Source organism: Elephantulus edwardii, unplaced genomic scaffold (genome assembly GCF_000299155.1).
Source record: "Elephantulus edwardii isolate Elephantulus edwardi_28Jun2011 unplaced genomic scaffold, EleEdw1.0 scaffold00336, whole genome shotgun sequence".
NCBI classification, from domain to species: Eukaryota; Metazoa; Chordata; class Mammalia; order Macroscelidea; family Macroscelididae; genus Elephantulus; species Elephantulus edwardii.
The window spans coordinates 599,792-619,455 of NW_006400086.1; positions in this window are offsets into that span (position 1 = coordinate 599,792).

Below are 19,664 nucleotides of genomic sequence, written 5' to 3' on the forward strand. Positions count from 1 at the left end.
GGAAAAGGTCCTTTGTACTTCTGGTTAAATTTATTCCCAAGTATTTAATCTTGTGATTAGCTATTGTGAAAGGTATTGTTTCTCTTAGTTCTGGCACCTGTTCCTCAAAAATATTTATGAGCTAACACTTTATAAGCTACTCATCAAAAGGCATGTCTGCTAAGGAATTTATATCTAGAATTTATAAAATACTCAAGCACCACAATAAGATAAAGGTAAACAACCCAATTGAAAATTGGGCACAGGATATGAACAGACACTTCACCAAAGAAGACATTCAGACGGCGAACAAACACATGAAGAAGTGCTTAAAATCCCTAGTTCCAAGAGTGATGCACTTCAAAACAACTATGAGATGCATCTCACCTCAGTAAGAATAGCAAAATTTCTCAGAACAGCAAACAACAAGTGAAGGCAAGGTTGTGGAGAAAATGGAACCGTTATTCACTGTTGGTGGAAGGTTAAAATGGTGCAACCACTATGGAAGGCTGTATGGCACTTTCTCAAAAAGTTGCAAGTAGAAATTCGACCCAGCAATTCCACTACTAGGAATATACCCTAAATAAACTATAACCACCACCCAAGCAGATATGTGCACACCCATGTTTATTGTGGCTATGTTCACAATAGCAAAGAGCTGGAAACAACCCAAGTGCCCATCAACAAACGAATGGATAGATAAGCTCTGGTATATTCACACAATGGAATACTATGCTGTATTGAAAAAACAAGGAACACATGAAATATTATACAAAATGAGTGACCCTGGAGGACATTATGCTGAGTGAAATATCTCCGTCACAAAAGGACAAGGTTGCATAGTGGAGTGAATTTGGGGGGACAGATTGTATAACAATGAAAGATTTTTCTTTTCAAAGAGAAGAACCAACGGGGAAGGAGATTGAGCAGGTAGAAAATTGCAGTGGTAAATGAACGGGGGAGGGGGAGATAATTTGCCTAGAAGGAAAAAGAAAAAAAAAATCAGGAGAGCCCAATCAAGGTCCAGAGCGTGAGCCTGGGGGGGGGGGGCGGGGGTCAGAGTGAAGGGGATTCTGCAGAGGTGGTATTTATGACTGAGACTGAAAGTTGTTCACACATACTCAGCACACCTGACTGCAGAGTTTGAGGCCTAGTTCCCCCTAGGCACCCTGGGATGTCCATGGCCTTGGTATTGGATTGGCTACAGGGCAAGGCTGAAGTGAATCAATGGCTCCTAGAAAAGAATGACCAGCTCATTCGCTGAATCGTGGAGTATCAGAACAAGGGCCAGGCAAACAAGTGTGTCTAGGACCAGCCTGTGCTACACAGAAATGTCATTGATTTGGCTACCATTACAGACGCTAGCCCAACTGGTGCTGAAAAACCAATGGAATAATCTTCCAGTTAGCTATTGTGAAAAATAATTGAACGTAATCCATCTCCTACAACATAAGAGACAGGATTTTTACCATTTCAGCTGTTTAAAATATGAAATTTCTCTTTAAAAATTTGAGAACATCAAGGAAGCTACTAAAGTAATGTTTTTCTTTTTAAAATTAATTTTAATGAAAATTTACAGAGACTGGTTTCCAGTCATTCATTGTTGGACTTTTTTACCCTGCTCACCCCTCCCCCAAATTCACTCTTCTCCTTGTTAAGTAACAGATAAACTCTTTCATTGTTATGCAATCCCTCCCCTCAAGTCCACTCCACTGTGAAGCCTTCATTCTGGACTCCTGTCATGGCAATAATACCCAATCATATTGATGTTTTTCTCTAAATAACTTACATCCCTCTTTCCTGAAATGGGAGCGTGTTTGGGTAGCAAACGTTTCAGGATCGCCTTTAAACCTACAATTTCAACCTCAAAAGAAAAACTGGGGAGGTATGAACAATAAGCAGGAATTAGAGAGTCTTGGGACTGGGTTTTTTGCCAAATGGACACATAGCCATGTGCCCCTTTCTGCCAGTTTGTAGCCATGGTGCTCTTTTCATATTGCTTTGAAATAAAGCTTGCTTCTCTGTTAAAAAAAATCATATTAAATATAGCTACCATGAAGGATTTTCAGTAAAGGAGATATCTTTAAAAACTTTATTTGTGGATAGTATCCCAAAACAGAACTAAATTTCTTCAAAGGCGGTCTAAATAAAGTGTTTTCCACATTATCCAGTCTTTCATTGCATATTGCACCAGTTGAAAAACAAAGTAATAGATTTTGTCAATATTTCCTTGGATTTGACACATCCATTTGTTCGAAGTGTGGTAATGACCAACACCTGCCATCTTGGCTTTCATTATTCATCTGAGCATGTTTAAGAGGGGAAAGACTATTGCTTTCCTATGACTGCCATAACACATTGCCCCAAACTTAGTGAATTGAAACAACACAGATTTGTTCCCTTAAAATTTTGGAGACCAGAAGTCCAAAATTTGTTTCACTGAGCCAAAGCCATAGTGTTGGAATTGCTGCAACTCCTTCTGGAAACTTTAGGGGGAAAATCCTTTTTCTTGCCCTTTCCAGCTGTTAGAGCTACATTCTTTGCTTTGTTTGGCTTGTAGTCCTTCCTGCATCTTCAGTGACCTCAGTGAATATGCATCAAAGCTCTTTCTCTCTTCTGAGGTCATTATGTTGCCTTCTGTCTGTGCCAGATTTCCTTACTTTATAAGGAATTGTGCAATTGTCTTTAGGGCTTGCCTGGGTAGTCTAGGATAACATACCTATCTCAACATCATGAACCACTTTTGCAAAGTTTTGTTTGTCCTTCAAGGTAAGATTCCAAGTTATCAGGTATTGCTGTAGTTATGTGTCGTAGAATCTCTTGCAACTCATAGTGACCCCATGTACAACAGCTCTGAACCCTGCTCTATCCTCAGCCAACCTCATTGTTGCCGACACACCTACCCCCGCTACCACAGTCACTGAGTCAATCTATCTCATCCAGGGTCTTCCTCTCCTTTGCTGTCCCTCCACATGTCCAAAGTATGTCAGATGTAGCTTCTGAATCCTTGCTTCCAAGGAGTAGCCTCATTTCACCCTCTCCAGATCAAATCTGTTCTCCTAGCAGTCCATGGTATATTCAATACTGTTCTCCAGCACCACACTTCAAAAGCATAGATTCTTCTCTTATCCTTAGTCATTATCCAGCTTTTTGATGCCTAGCAAGTAATTATGAAGACCATGGCCTGGATCAGGTGCACCTTAGTCTCCAGACTGATATCACTGCTCTTCAATACTCTGCATAGGTCCCTTATAGAAGATTTTTCCCAATGCGATTTGTCTTTTGATTTTTCTGGCTGCTGGTACCAAGAGTGTTGATTGTGGAGCCGAGCAACCATCTATCATGATGCAGTCAATTGGCCCAGTGGTGAGAATCTGTTTTCTTCATTTTGAGATGCAATCTATATTGAGGACTGCAGTCCATGACCCTCCGCAGCAAGTGTTTCAGGTCCTGCTCAGTTTCAGAAAGCAAGGTTGTGTCGTCTGCATAACACAGATTGTTGATGAGTCTTCCTCCAATTCTGATGTCATGTTTCTCCTCATAGAGCCCAGCCTCCTAGAAGATCTGTTCCACATAGATTGAAAAGGTATGGAGATAGGACACATCCCTGGCGTACACCCTTCCCAATTTTGAACCATGCAGTGTTTTCTTGCTATGTTCTGATGACTGCCTCCTGGACCAAGAATAGGTTTTTCATAAGCACAATCAAATGTTCTGGGATTCCCATTCTTCTCAGAGTCAGCCACAGTTTGTTGTGATCCACACAGTCAAATGTTTTTGCATCATCAATGAAACACAGTAGATATTCCTCTGGTACTCTCTGCTTTCAGCCAAGATCCATCTAATATTGACTATAATATCCGTAGTGCCATGCCTCTTCTGAACCTAGCCTGCACATCTGGCAGTTTTCCGTTTAATATCAGAAAATGTGTCTGAGTGACAGGATTGTATCCTTTTTGTATATATAGTCAAACTAATGAGAAAATAATTTATACAAAATGATCTATATCCTGCATCAGGATTGGATGAATACTTATCAATAACCTATGTTAAGCAGATTGCACAATCTTGCTTGCAGAAAGTGGAGAAGGCTTGAAAAATGTACTGAAGAAGCTAGAAGACTACAATTTGATATATAGATAACATCAAGAAATCCAAATCCTTACAGCAAGACTGATAGGTATAATGACAGATGGAGGAAAGATTGAAGTTGTCAAAGATTTCAATTTACGCGGATCTACAATCAACACCCTTAGTTTGTTTTTGTTGTTGTTAGGTAATGTGGAGTTGAGTATTACTCATTGCGACCCTATGAACAACAGACCTGAATCCTGTCCTATCCTGTGCCATCCTCACACTTTTCTGACACACAAGAGACAACTGTGGCAGTCGCTGTGTCAATTCATCTGGTTGAGGGTCTTCCTCTCCTTCACTGACCCTCCACCTTTCCAAGCATCATGTCCCTCTCTAAGGAATAGCCCCTCCTTGCAACATGCAAGAAATATGTGAGGCTCTGGCTGTACCCTCTCCAATACATATTTATTTGTTCTTTTGGCCATCTCTGGGATATTCAGTGCTCTTCTCCAACACCACAGCTAAAAGGCATCAGTTCTTCTTCTGCCATCCTTACCTATAGCAAGTGATCGGAAAGACCATGACCTGATTCAGACGCACCTGAGTCTTCAAACTGACATCATTACTCCTCAGTCACTTGTAGAGGTCCCTAACTGCAGACTTTTCCAGTGCAATACATCTCCTGAATTCCCAACAGCTGGTACCAAGGGTGTTAATTGTGGATCCAAGTAAGATGATGTTGCCTGTTGGTCCAATGGTAAAAAAAATCGTTGTTTTTTTTCCACATTGAGATCCAATCCAAATTGAAGGCTGCATTCCTTGATCCTCTGCAACAAGTGCCTCAAGTTCTCCTCACTTTCAGCAAGCAAGGTTGTGTCATCTGCATAACACAGGTTATTGATGAGTCTCTCTCCAATCATGATGCCACACTCCTCTTCATAGTGTCCTGCTTCTCAAATGTTTCTCAGCGTACAGATTGAAAAGGTATGAAGAGAGAATACAACCCTGACACACTCCCTTCTTACTTTTAAACCACGCAGTGACCCCCTTCTTTGTTTGCATAACAGCTTCCTGGTCCAGATTTAAGTTTCACAGGAGCACAATTAAGTGCTCTGGGACTCTTTGAGTTGTGGTGCTGGAGAAGAGTGTTGAATATATCATAGACTGCCCAGAGAACAAACAGTTTCATCCTGGAGAGAGTGAGTGAAGCCAGGCTGTTCCTTGGAGACTTTGTCTGACATAGTTTGGGCATGTTGCAAGGATGAACCAGTCCTTGGAGAGGGATATCATGCTTGGAAGGGTGGAGGGACAGAGAACAAGAGGAAGACCATTGATGAGATGGATTGATACGGTAACTGGGGTAATGAGGGTAGGTGTGTCAGAGACAATAAGGTTGGCACAGGATAGAGCAGGATTTACGGCTGTTGTACACAGGGTCGCTATAAGTTGCAAGCAACTCGATTGCACATAACAGCAACAACATCTATGGTCAACTGATATTCAAAGTGGGTTTTCAGAGGCAGTTGATTGTATGGGAGAAGATTATCCATCCTTTTCCCTCAGAGGAAGAAGTTGATTTGAACTGCATGCTTTGGGGTTTGCAGCACAGCTTTTTACTATTAGGCTACCAGAGCTCCCTAAATTTTTCATTTGGAAAGACTAATAATTTTTCAAACCTTTTTACTACTAGACTGTTCTCAGACAAATGTGCAAGAAACCAAAGTATATTATAGGGAAAACTGGGATCAAGCCAATCATGTTTAGGTTAAACATTTGTCTTTGTTACTTGTGCCCTTGGCTGTGGTTTTTATATTTTAAAACTCAACCATAGTCATTTTTTTAGACCACTGAAAGTTTTCTTCATTTATATGAATGAAGTGCATGAATATTTTATAGTGTTCTCTAAAGAGCATCGTAACTTCTAGTTAGATTAGCATCTGAACATGTCTGAAGGTTGCTAATGGAAAACTTTCTCAATTATGAAGGAGCTTAAAGTTCATGAGAACTGAAATGGTGGTTCTCAGCTCTGGCTACACATTAAAATGCCTTGCAGAACTTTTTTAAAAACTCCCTATATACAGACCACAGCTAAGACCAATTAAGAAAGATATTTTGGGGTAGAACCGAGGCATCAACATTCTTTAGAGCTCCCCAAGTAATTTCCAGTAAGCTGCTATGATTGAAAACACTGGACTAAATAGACATATGACACAGAGACCAATACATGTGAAGTCTAAAAATCTGTGATAAAAGAATGCAGTTTGAATTGAAAGGGAGTCTTGATTAGTGTGGGAGGTAAGAGCTAGAAAACAAGCTATAAATACTGCAGAGAAGAAAGGACAAAAGAGAGGGTATCCAGTTTATGATGAACGAAAATATAGTTATATACTAGAATAAAAAGGACAAATCTGAACATTTTCATTATGGGATACAAACCAAGGAACAAAAACTAATCTTGAAAGAAAAATCATCTCCAGACTCTGTTTTTCTGGATTTGCCCTCTTTTCTAACCCCAGGCTTTACTCTCTCCAGAGCTTTAATAGATTGCTGAGGGACACACATTCTTTCTATCTAGAAACATAGGGATTAAGCTGAGGAGAATACACAAATACCTAATAAAAAAATGGGCCCAGAAACAGCATCTTTGAGAAAAATAATATCTACATAAGCTGAATATATATACCTTAATCACATATTTTTGTTTGTTTTTTATGAAGGGCAAATATCTATTTCTGCTAGTTTTTATTTCATTAGACTTGAGTTCACAAAGAACTGCGCTGGTAGTAGCAGTTAGAAAAAGAAAAGAAATATTACATTGGGAAGATCTGCTGTCCAGAGCCTCTCAAAGTTCTAAAGAGTAATTATGTCAGTTTAAAGACTAAGGTGTGCCTGATCAAAGCCATAGGGAGCTCTGGTGGCCTAGAGGCAAGAAGCTACACTGTAATCCCAAAGGCACACAGTTCAAGACATCAGTTGCTCCACAGGAGAAGGATTGACAATCTCCTCCCAGGCAATTAACTGCTGCTGAAAACCAGCCAGAGGGTCAGCTATGAGTTGGTTTCGATTCGATGGTGCATCCCAACAATCCAAGCCATATTATTTTCCGTTTCTTTCTATGTATCTGAATGTTGTACAAGGAATAAGGATGACAGAAGAAGAATAGTGACCTTTGAATTCTAGTGCTGAATATTCCATGGACTGTCAAAAGAACAGTCAAATCTCTTAGAGGAAGTGCAACCAGAGTGCATTTTAGAGGCAATGATGGTGAAACTTCATCTCACACACTTTGAGCATGTTATCAAGAGCGGCTAGTCCTTGGAAAAAGACATCATTCTGGTAAAGGAGAGGGTCAGAGAAAGAAAAGAAGATGCTTGACAAGATAGACACAAAATGGTGATTGTAAAAGGGATATATGAATGGGTATTCTTGTCATTACAGAAGTCCAGAGTGTAGGCTGCATAGTAGAGTGGACTTTTGGGGGAGAGATTGCATAACAATGAAAGAGTTTTTCTTTCTTTTCAAGGAGAAGAGTGAATTGGGGGGAGGAGGTGGGTAGGGAGAAAAGTGCAACAAGGAATAACTGGAAACCCTAAGTCTCTGTAAACTTTGATTAAAATGAATTTAAAAATTTAAGCAAAAAAAAAACAAAACAAAACAAAACAACAATGATCACTCATATACAGGGAAGTAGTTTTTGAGGTGATTTTCCTTGCTCTCCCAGATCTTGACTAAAGTTCTTTGGATATTGGGGGGGGGGAAGATAAGCTTGAACATGTCAATGATGGTGAGGCTGGCACAGGACAGGGCAAGATCCAGATCTGTTATTCATAGTCGTATTCATGAGAAGTCATCAACTTGATGGCACCTAGCAACAGCAACAACTTACTTCCCCAACAATGGAATAGAAATCTATCTATATTTAAGTAATTTAGATTTTCTTTTAAAAGAACTTTATTTTAAAAAATCTTTGTTAAATGACCCAAGTGAAAGAATCTGAAACTTGCTTAAGAAGCATAGGAATATTGGCCATTTGATAACATTTTTATTTTTTTTAGTTGAATTGTATTGGAACAATTCCAAAACATCTCTTCATACGAACATTCTTTCCCAATATTTTGCAACCTAGAGGTCTAAATTAGTCAATGTAGCATTCTTTAGTGCTTTATGCACACTATCAAATTTACTTTTCACAAGATCTCAATGAGGTGAATATTATTTTCATTTATTTTACAGATAAGTAAAGTGAGAGATTAAACTCTTATAGATAGATCTATTTCTTCACTTTGTCTATGTAGTTAAAATATTTACATTGGGGGAGCTCTGGTGGCCTAGTGGCAAGGAGCTGCAACTACAATCCCAGAGGTGCATGGTTTGAATCCACCAGATGTTCTGCCGGGAAAGGAGGGACATTCGCCTCCTGTACCAGTCAGATCTGATTTGACGGTACACTCACACAAAAATAATAAAATTTAAAAAATATTTACATTGAAGATCTATTTCTTCTTCACTTTATCTATTTAATTTGCTTAATTTATACTTATCAGAATAAATGTCTTTCTAAATTTGATAATGACATTTATTTTGAGACATACATTTTTGCATATCATAGTTACTTTTGTGGCCATTAATTCTACACAGTCCAATTAGTTTCAGTCATGATTTATTGATCTGTATATTATTTCATTCCCAACTCAATTTGCAGTTAATAGTATTTTTAAATGAGTTTGCCTCCATTTTTTCTTATTTTATTTGTATGTTAATTTCTACCGAGTCTAATTTATCTGTTCAATGTTTAAAGTTTCTGACTGAAAAGATGTGATGCTGAGTTTTTCATATCCCATCAATAATTTTTTTTATTGGTTTGCATGTAATAATTCATTTATATTGTGTTTCATTAATGTACATTATATTTTATACAATCTTTCATTGACATTGTATTTCATATAATCATATATATTTATAAAATTAAATACTATCAGTCTACACCTATTATAACCCTGTCATTTTTAGTCCCCTTTGAATCTTTCCTGTTTCTACACTTCCTCATATACTCACTAAAGTCTGCTATCCTAGTGATTTTCCCCTTTTCTATTTCCTGCCTCCTCCTTCCTTTCCCCTTTCTCCTTTAGACATTTATATGCATCTTACTAGTTATCCGTCTATTTTGACAGTAATGATCATGTGCAGTATTTGTCTTTATGAAACTGAGTTCACTTACTCCGCATAATGCTCTCTGGACTCGTCCATGTTATATAGTATGTTTTAAAAAATTGTTGTTTCTTAATGTTGCATAGTACTTTCAATGTGTGAATATAAAATCAAATGTAGTTATCACCCCTCTCAGCTTTGGTTTGTGATGATAATTTTTATCAGTAAGACCCACTATTGGTTGCATACTGATGATACAATTTTCTAACTTATTTGGTGTTTAATCAATGTGGAATTGGATATTCAGAACTATTCTCAGAGCAGAGAATAAAGTTTTAATGTGAGGTCTTATAATGGTAGGAGAAAGGATGAAAGTTATACAAGTGTTCAGGTCTTCCGTTCATAGGGTCTCTATGAATCACCTATGACTCAATGGCACTTAACAGCAACAAGAATGGCAGAGCTCAGTTGGCCTAATGGACAGAATGTGATGCCACCAAGTCAAAGGTGGTTAACCTTTTTTTTAAACCTCTCATATTTTTATTGATGTTTAGTTTTTCAAACATCATAATATACCATTAAGTAATGTAAACACTTTTTATAATTTAATTTGAGGAATCTAGTAATTTTTTTAATACTTAAAATGTTTATTTCCAGGCTCATCCCATCACAAATACAACAGATCATTTGATGGCCCATTTTCAAGACTCCTAATTTTTTTTTAAAGGTGGTTAACTTTAATCCGTGGCCCTCAGGCCTGTTTTTAATTGTTTTGGGTCAAATATTCTTGTAGGGCATATAGCCCTGGTGTGCTCAGTTGCCGTATAGTGGTAACTTGTGGTTGCTGTGAAGTTGAAAACTGTGACACTGATGTGTCAAATGCGTTAATGGTTACCCATGGTGGACAGTGTTTGATGGAGCTTCTCCATTAAAACAAACTTGGAAGCAGGAGTGGCATCCACTTCTGTAAACAGCTTGCCTCCGGAAACCCTATGAACCCTAAGGATGAAAGTTATACAAGTGTTCAGGTCTTTCATTCATAGGGTCACCGTGAGTCTATGACTCAATGGCACTTAATAACAACGATAATGGTAGAGGTAAAAAAAATGTGAGTTCATGATGCCCTGATGTGATAAGGTTGAGAATCGCTATTTCAATTTGTTAAAAACATTAAATTTCTTGTCTGAAATAGTAGAGTTAGGATCAGAGGTATTAGGACAGTAATAGTATGGTTTGTTTGTTTTTTTTTAATCATGAGACTGGATTTTACTCATTAGCTGTGTGATCTTGGACAAATAAACTAAATGCTGAACTTCAATGCCCTTGCGTGGATAACATTCATACTTACTGGGGCTATTGTTTTTGTTAGGTGCCATCGAGTTGACTGCAACTCATAGTGACCCTAAGGAGAAAGGACCTGACCCCTGCCCTTCTCACTATTTCCTGTGCCACTCTCTCTCACACAGTTGGGCCCATTGTTACAGTCACTGTCTCAATCAATCTTGTTGAGGGTCTTCCTGTATTTTGCTGATCCTCCACCTTCCCAAGCATGATAGCCTTCTCCTAGGACTGGCTCCTTCTAAGAACATGCCCAAATTACGTAAGCTGAAATGTCACTATTCTTGCCTCCTAGGAAAACCCTCATTACCCATAATGAGGGAATGCTTGAAAACATTTAGCTGACTGCATGTCTCATAGAAAAAATCCACTTGCTTCTGGTCAATTCCAGTAGATGGAGACTCTCCATCAGGCTTGTGAAGCTTTTGAATGTTTAAGGGAGGAGACGGACCTATCTTCCTCTCATAGAATGACTAGTGGATTTGAACTGTCTTCCTTTCTGCTATTTGATTATCACATAATGCACTACACTACCAGAGTTCCTTGAAGGTCTCATATTTCCGTTTAATCTAAACCCATGGTCTGTAAGTTGATTCTGAATCATGGCAACCTTCTGTAGGATTTCTTAGGCTGTAAATAATTTTTTGTTTTGTTTTTAATTTTTTAAAATTTTAATAATTATAATGAACATTTACAGAGATTTTGGATTTCCATTCATTCATTGTTGCACTTTTCTCCCTGCCCAGCCCTCCCTTCGCCACCCCCCAACTCCACCCAGTTTGCTCCTCTCTTTGAAAAGTAAAAGAAAAATTCTTTCTTTGGTATACAACCCTCTCACCGCCCCAAGTACACTCTACCATGCAACCTTAATTCTGGACTCTTGTGATAACTATAATACCCTACATATATCACTTTTAAATTACTCTCTCCCTCATCTGTTTCAATGCAATATACACAATTTATCCAGTTTTTCTCAGTCTTACCCCAACCACGATGTCAGTCCCATTCTATAGCAGTGGCACCATGCAGTATTTGTCCTTTTGCTACTGAGATATTTCACTCAGCATAATGTCCTCCAGGGTCACCCACTTTGAATAATATTTCATGAGTTCTTTGTTTTTCAATGCAGAGTAGTATTCCATTGTCTGATTATACTACAGCTTCTCTATCCATTCGTTTGTTGATGGGCATTTAGGTTCTTTCCAGCTCCTGGCTATTGTAAACAAAGCCGTGATAATCATGGGTGTGCATATATCTGCTTGGATGTCAGTTATGGTCTCTTTAGGATATATTCCCAGTAGTACAGTTTTACAAAGCAATTAAGTTATAGTGGATTCCTTCATATCAACTGCCTTTGCAAAACACATTAATTCATGTTCATCTGGAGATGATGCGATAATGTACACCATGATTTGCTCAGGGCATTCCTGCTGGGTGGTCAGGTCACACAGGGCACCAGATTACAGATGAGAGCACTGCTTAGTGAGCATAGAGTTATAACAAAGAAAGGGAATGATCTTGAATTCTATAGTTCTATTTTCATCTGACAAGCTTGGCTAGACAAACGTCCTTCTCTATTATGGGGCTATTTTTTCTCTCAGTAACACATAGAAATGGCAAAGACTCACTCTTCTCTGAAAACTGATAAATTAGTCTCTTTTATATTTTCTGCCATGACCTCATGACCTGCCAAGGAAGTTCCAATACAGTTGAATGAATAGGTTTTTCACATTCCGGTAACTGGTTTCTTAACTGACCATGAGTAAAAATCAAGTCTTTTTTTTCCCAGTTATTTTTTATTTTAGAATTTTTTGGGGGTCTATTGAATTATAGTATAAATATGTTAAATGTACAACTTAATGATTTTTATATATGTGTAGACCCAGTGTAACCACCAACTAGATAAAATTCTACAAAATTTGTTCCCAAAAGCTTTCTTTTAGGCCTCTTTCACAGTCACTTTGAAGTCACTTTAAAGAAAATTCCTGTTCTGACTTTTGTCACTACAATTTGGTTGGGCCTGTTCTAGAACTTTTTTAAGCCTTTAGTTTAGAGTCAGCAAGACTTCGGGGAGAGCATTTGTATTTAAAAGTCAGTTGTTGTTGTTATATTTTAGAGGAACAGTCTTCTAAGTGGTATAGCACTCTTCAGTCAAAATGTTTTACTGAGGTAACCTGAGGTTGCTGTGATGCTGAACCTTGTGCCATCAGAGTTTCAAATGGGATAACAGTTACCCATGATGGGCAGTCTTTGGTTGAGCTCCCAGATGAATACAGGTTTGGAAGCAGGAGTGGCATCCACTTTTTAACAAGCATGCCTCTGGAAACTCTGTGAACTTTGATAAATGGTGATGTTTGTGGAAGGGCTTCAGGCATTTTGTTCATAGGGTTGCTATAATTCATGCTTGACTTGACAGCAATCAATCATATCTATCTATCATCTATCTATCTATCTATCTATCTATCTATCTATCTATCTATCTATCTATCTATCTATCCAAAACCTGCCATTTTATGTGTATAATCCAGTGACATTGATTGCATTCATCATATATACAACATCACCATAATCTATTGTGAAGACTGAAAATTCCAGAACTTTTAACTGTGCTCATGCAGGACCAGTACATAAACCAAGAGGCAATCATCTAAACAGAACAAAGGTCTATTACATAGTTTAAAATAAAAAAGGTGTGTGCTAACATTGTGCACTTTTACCATATGCTGAGCAAATATTACAAGATGGTGGAATATATCATGAAAGTATCATAAGGTTTGGAGGAAGACTCATTAAAAACTTTCAACATGCAGATAACCTTGTTTGCTGAAATCAAAGAAAATTCAATACACATACTGATAAAGATAAAAAAAATTATGTATCCTTCAGTACAGAGTGCACCTTAACAAACAAAGGAAAAAAATCTACTCAACTAGACATATAGGCAGCATCATGATAAGTGGAGAAAGAGTTATATATATCAGGGATTTCATTTTACTTCTGTCCACAACGAATGACCCTACAAGCAAAAATAAAAAACCCGAACCCTCTACCATTGAGTTGATTTTAACTTCTTGTTGTTGTTAGGTGCCGTTGAGCATGATCCATAGTGACACTATGAACAACAGATCTGAACCCTGTCCTATTCTTTGCCATCCTCACACTTCTTCACACATGAGAGCTCACTTCAGAAGTCACTGTGTCAATTTACCTGGTTGAAGGTCTCCCTCCCCTTTGCTGACCCTCTGCAAAAAAGATCTACAGATTCCAACTGTAGATTACAGTTTGGGTCAACAAAAAAGAATCAACTTAATTAATCAGATAGGAAATAGCGAAGAATAATTTGATCTAAGGACTAAAATTATCTAAGGAGAATTATCTAAGAATCATTTTCATAGAGAGATCTGGTGGCCTACTGGTAAGAAACTGTGCCGCAATCCCAACTGTACATTATAGGATATGTACGGAGTTCAACTGTAGATTATAATCTTTATGAAAGTAGACTGTCCCATCTTTCTCCCATGGAGTGGAGGTGAATTAGAAGAGCTGGCCTTTCATTGGCAGCTAAGTGATATTAATGAACAACTGTACCACCAGGGCTGCTAGTGTCTGGAAATCAAGAAATCAAGCAACATAGTGCTTTGGGAAAAGGTACTGGGAAATACGTCCTTAGTGTTCTAAAAAGTGAGGATGTCCCTAAGGTTTGCCATTTGCTCAAATCTATAGATCCTCTCTTTTTCAAGCCATCATATCTTCAATTGCCTCATGTGCATGTGATGGCAGGTTCATTAAGAAGGAAGACTGAAGAATCATTTATTCCTTGCACTTTGGAGTTGGTGCAGAACACTGAACACATTGTGGACTACCAGAAGAATACACAGATCTGTTGTGGAATAAGTGGTACAACCACTCTGGAAGGCAGTTCAGTGCTTTCCCCAAAAATTGGGTATAGGAATACCATTTGACCCAGCAATTCCACTACTGGGAGTATGCCCTAGAGAAATCAGAGACATGACTCAAATAGGTGTATGCACACATATTATTGCTGCATTATTCACAATAGCAAAGATAAGGAAGCAGCCCTATTGTTCATCAACAAATGAATGTATAGAAAAACAATTATAGTCAAAAAATGGAATATTACACAACACTAAAAAACATGAACTCGTAAAACATTACACAACATGGGGGATCTTGTAGCACATTATACTGAGTGAAACATTTCAGTCACAGAAAGAAAAAAATACTGCATAACACTGCTGTTCTGAAATAGGATAGACATGGGAGTTGTGGGGAAAGAATGGGAAAAGAGTAGATAGACAATAAACAGTAAATTAGAACAGATGAAGGGAAGAATTGTCTGAAAGGCATATATGATTATGCATTATATGCTTCACAACAATCTGCAACAAGGAGTGCACTGTGCAGAGAGCAGTGGGGAAGAAGATGTGCAACCATGAAAACATTAGAACATTTTTTAAACAAGTGAAATCTAATACTCCTAAGAAGTGAGGAGGGCTCATCTCACATATTTAGGACAAGTTATAAGAAGAGACTGGTCCCTGGAGAAAGATACCATGCTTGGTAAGTCATAGGAAAAAATCTATTCCTGACAGGACTGGATTGTCATAGTGGTTGCAGTAATGTGCTTAAATATGGTAATGCTTTGGAGGATGGTGCAGGAATGGACAGCTGCACATAGGGTCAGAATCCACTGGACCATATCTAACAACAACAACAACATTTTCTTGTGTATTCTTTGATGTTATATACCATAGAGTTGGAACTGACCCATAGCTGACCCTCCAGGGGGTTGTCAGAGGCAATGAATTTCCCAGGAGGATAGTGTCCATCTTTCTCCCATGGAGCAGCTGGTGGATTCCAACCAAGTGCCTTTGTGATTGCTGAAAGCAACCTTCATTGTATGCTTTATTTTAGAGGGAAATCTTTCAGTCTTTCTTCATTCAGCTTTTTATTTGAGTCTAGCCTAGTCAGTAGCTAGCTGCACCGCCATCTCAAAGGCAGGTAGTTCAAATCCCCAAGCTACTCAGCAGGAGAAAGATGGGCAGTCTCCTCCCATGTGATTTACCAGGTATGAGTTGATTTCAACTTGACAGAAATGAATGATGATAAAAAGAGTGCCTCTTTTCATGTTGAGAAATGTCCCTTTTATTTCTTGCTTACTGACATTTGCCATTATGAAAGGGCATTGGATTTTGTCAAATGCTTTTTCTGGATCAATTGAGATGATCCTCAGATAATTTTCTTTAGTTCTATCTGAATGGTTTAAGTTGATTGTCTTTTGTTGACCCATCCTTGCTTTCCTGGGATAAATTCAGCTTAGCCATGCTATGTAATACTTTCTGTATGTTACTGGATTCATTTTTATGTAGTTAGGTGAAGATTTTTGCATCTGCATTTAGAAAACAACTCAAACCTTTTAAAGAAGATTCTAGTGCATATCCACAGCACATTTAGGAACTTAACTTTAAAGAAGGCCCTTTCTAAGAGGGCCCACATCACTTATGAATCAATTGAATTGTTTTAATTTTAAATTCTTAAATTTTCTCTCTTTTGCTCTGTCTACCCAGTCAATCATAGAGGCTGGGCTCTATGAGGAGAATTGTGGCATCAGGGTTGGTGGAAGATCTATCACCAATCTGCATTATGCAGCTGACACAACCCTGCTTGCTGAAACTGAGGAGAACCTGAAATGCTTGCTGCAGAGGGTCAAGGACTGCAGCCTTCAGTATGGATTGAGGCTCAATGTCAAGAAGACAAAGACTCTCACCACTGGACCAATTGGCAGCATCAGGATGGATGGTGAAGAGATTGAGACTGTTCACAGCCTTTAGTTTGCTTGGCTCCATAGTCAACACTCTTGGCAACAGCACTACCATGGGAAAGTCTGCTGTTAGAGACCTCTCCAAAGTACTGAAGAGCAATGTTGTCTCTCTGGAGACTAAGGTGCATCTGATATAGGCCATGGTCTTTGCTATCACTTGTTATACATCAGAGAGTTGGACAATGCCCGAGGAGGTTAGAAGGAGAATTGATGCCTTTGAGCTGTGGTGCTGGAGAAGAGTATTGAGGGTACCCTGGACTGCTAGGAAAACAAACAGATTCATCCTGGAAAGTGTTAAATCAGGCAGCTCTTTGGAGGCAAGGATTCTGAGGCTCTGTCTAACATACTTTGGACATGTAAGGAGGGACTGGTCCTTGGAAAGGGACGTCATGCTTGGTAGGGTTGAGGGACAGGGCAGGAGGGGAAGGCCCTCTATGAGGTGGATTGATTCAGTGACTGGGTAATTGGATGGGTGTATCGGAGACAGTGTGATTGGTACAAGACAAAGCAGAGTTTAGGGCTGTTGTACATAGGGTTGCTATGAGTTGCAAGCGACTCGATAGCACATAACAACAACCCAGTCAATCAGCTTTAATATTTTCTAATGCACTAAGGGGAGAAAGTACTGGTGGCCTAGTGGTAAAAAGTTGCACTGCAATCCCAAAGGCATGCAGTTCAAATCTACCCGCTGCTCCACAGGATGTTGGGCCATCTCCTCTGTGTGATTTACTGACTCTGAAAACCTGCTGGAGGGTAAGCTATGGGTTGGTTTTGACACCATAGTCTGAAACAACAAGGGGAGTGGGTAGTGTAATGCCACCTAATCGAAGAAGCAAATCGGACTTTTCCTCTTCCTTTATGTAACCTGAGCATCAACTAAATTTTCACCACAACTGGGATCAACAGATATATGTATTTCTTGGAATGAATGCTGATTCTATTCAAACTCCTCAGATGCGGAGCAGGAAGACAAAAGCATTTTCTAATAATTTACCTTTTTGCTGATAAGCTTAACTGATTGGAGTTTGCTTCAAACAACCGAGCAATTCAAATATTTTTGAGGCTTACAAGTAGAAGTGGCATCCACTTCCTAAACAACATGCCTCTGGAAACTCTATGAACTTTGATAAATGTCAATAGTTGTAGAGGGGCTTCAGGCCTTTTGTTCATAGGGTCGCTATGGGTTGTGCTCAACTCGAAGTGAATCAACAACAACAATTTTTGAGGCACTGTGTTACGCACTGGAGACAATCTGTTGGGCACTCAACCACTTATTGAATTGTTGTGCAGGATGAGAGTCCTACAGATGTCAAAGGAAATATTACTCTGAGTCATTTGTCTTAGAGAAAGAACTTTTACAGTGTCATGAAATGTGGGAAACACAGTTACTTGTACCCCTTCTATAAATGTAGACAGAATGTGAATAAAATGATAATTGGATGCAGGAGTGGCATCTACATCCTAAACAGCATGCCTCTGGAAGTTCTATGAACTTAGAGAAAGGATGATAGTTATAGAACAGGCTTCAGGTCTTTTGTTCATAGAGTAGTTATGAGTTGTTTATTTGCTGTCGAGTTGAGTACAACAGCAACATCTCATAATAGTATACATTTTATTCCTGTCTAAAGCAAGAGTAAATAATGCAAACAGCTCTTTGACAATATAAATGAAGATCTGAATCTTATAAGGACCACTTCTTTGGCCTTTTCAACAGATGAAGTTCCTTAGGGAAATAAAGGGTCTATAGGTCTGAGCAAATGGCGATATTGAAGTCATCGAAGTTACTGGCATTTATGAACTTTGATCTTGAAATGGAAATCCAGAGTTGTTTAGTCAGTCTTCTCATTTAAAAGGGTTCAGAGTTGCCCCCACTGGTCACTATCAGCAAGCTCTTAATGAACCTTTTTTAGTTTTCTGTCTTCCTTTTCCTTCAACAGACTAAATCTTGCATTCATTTGAATGCTGTGTGTGTCTGAGAGAGAGACAGAAAGAGAGAGAGAGAAAGGAGAGTATGTCTTTGTGTGTGTGTCTATGAATGTGCTTATGTGCACGGGGAATGGCAGCCTGATTTGGGGTAGCAGTATGGTATTATATATTTTTTTTCCTTTTAAGTATAAAAAGTTCATGTAAGAGAAGAACCATCAGTTCAGTTTTCCAATTGTATTTTCCCTTTGCAGGGCTTAAGTCCCTCCCTCCATCCCTCTTTTCCTTCCCTCTTGAGCGGGCTAGCTGCTACCTTACTGTTCGTCTCCCATCTATTGAGTCAGATTTAAATATATCTCATATCAGAAGGCAGAAAGCTAACCAAAAGCACACACTGCAAATACCTAGGCACTTGATGAAATCTTCATCTGATCAAAAGTGACAAGCTTTTCCCCAAAGCCAGATGCCCCTCACTATCACAGCTCCCGGAGCCCAAGGGCAGATGGAGATGCAAGCTTGAGACCTTGCTTGTCTGGGTTCAGATGGGATCATTTGTTGTTGCTCAGGAAGCCACATGGGTAGGAATACACCTGACTGGAGTAGTTTGCAGTTACAGATAAAAAACTGAGAACGATTTTATTTTGAAATCTAATTTTCATATTAATACCTTGTAAAACATTATGATATTAAAATATACTCTTTCTTTTTTTCAAAATCTTCCTACTTCTGATGGCTCAGAACAATTGTTCCAACACACAATGTTTTAAATAAGCCAGTTGCCAAAGAGGCAGCTTTGACCCTGTGTGTCAGAGTAGAATTGTGCCCTATAGGGTTTTCAATGGCTGATTTTTCTTTAATCCTCAAAAGCAGATTGCCAGGCCTTTCTTCCAAGTGGGAATCATCTCATAGCTGACCCTCCAGTGGGTCTTCGAAGGCAGTGAATCACATAGGAGGAAATTGTGCAATTTCCTCCCACAGAAGAGCAGGTGGATTCAAAAGGCAAGTCTTTGGTTGGCATTGCAACTCCTTATCGCCAAGCCACCAGAGCTTCCTACATGATTTGTTGTTGTTGTGTACCATTGAGTTGTAACAGACCCATAGCTAACCCTTCAGTGGGTTTTCAGAGGCAGTTAACCACATGGGAGGAGACTGCCCATCCCTCTGCCATGGAGCAGCTGGTGGATTCAAACTGCATGCATTTGGGATTGCAGTGCAGACAAATCTTTATTGAGAACTGTTTGGATGTTGTTGGGTTTGTTTCTTTTTATTATTTAAAGGTGGCTAGCATGAAAATTTTTGATCAATAGGTAAGTTTTGAGAAGGTCAAGGACTATAGTCTTCAATATAGGTTGAAGCTCAA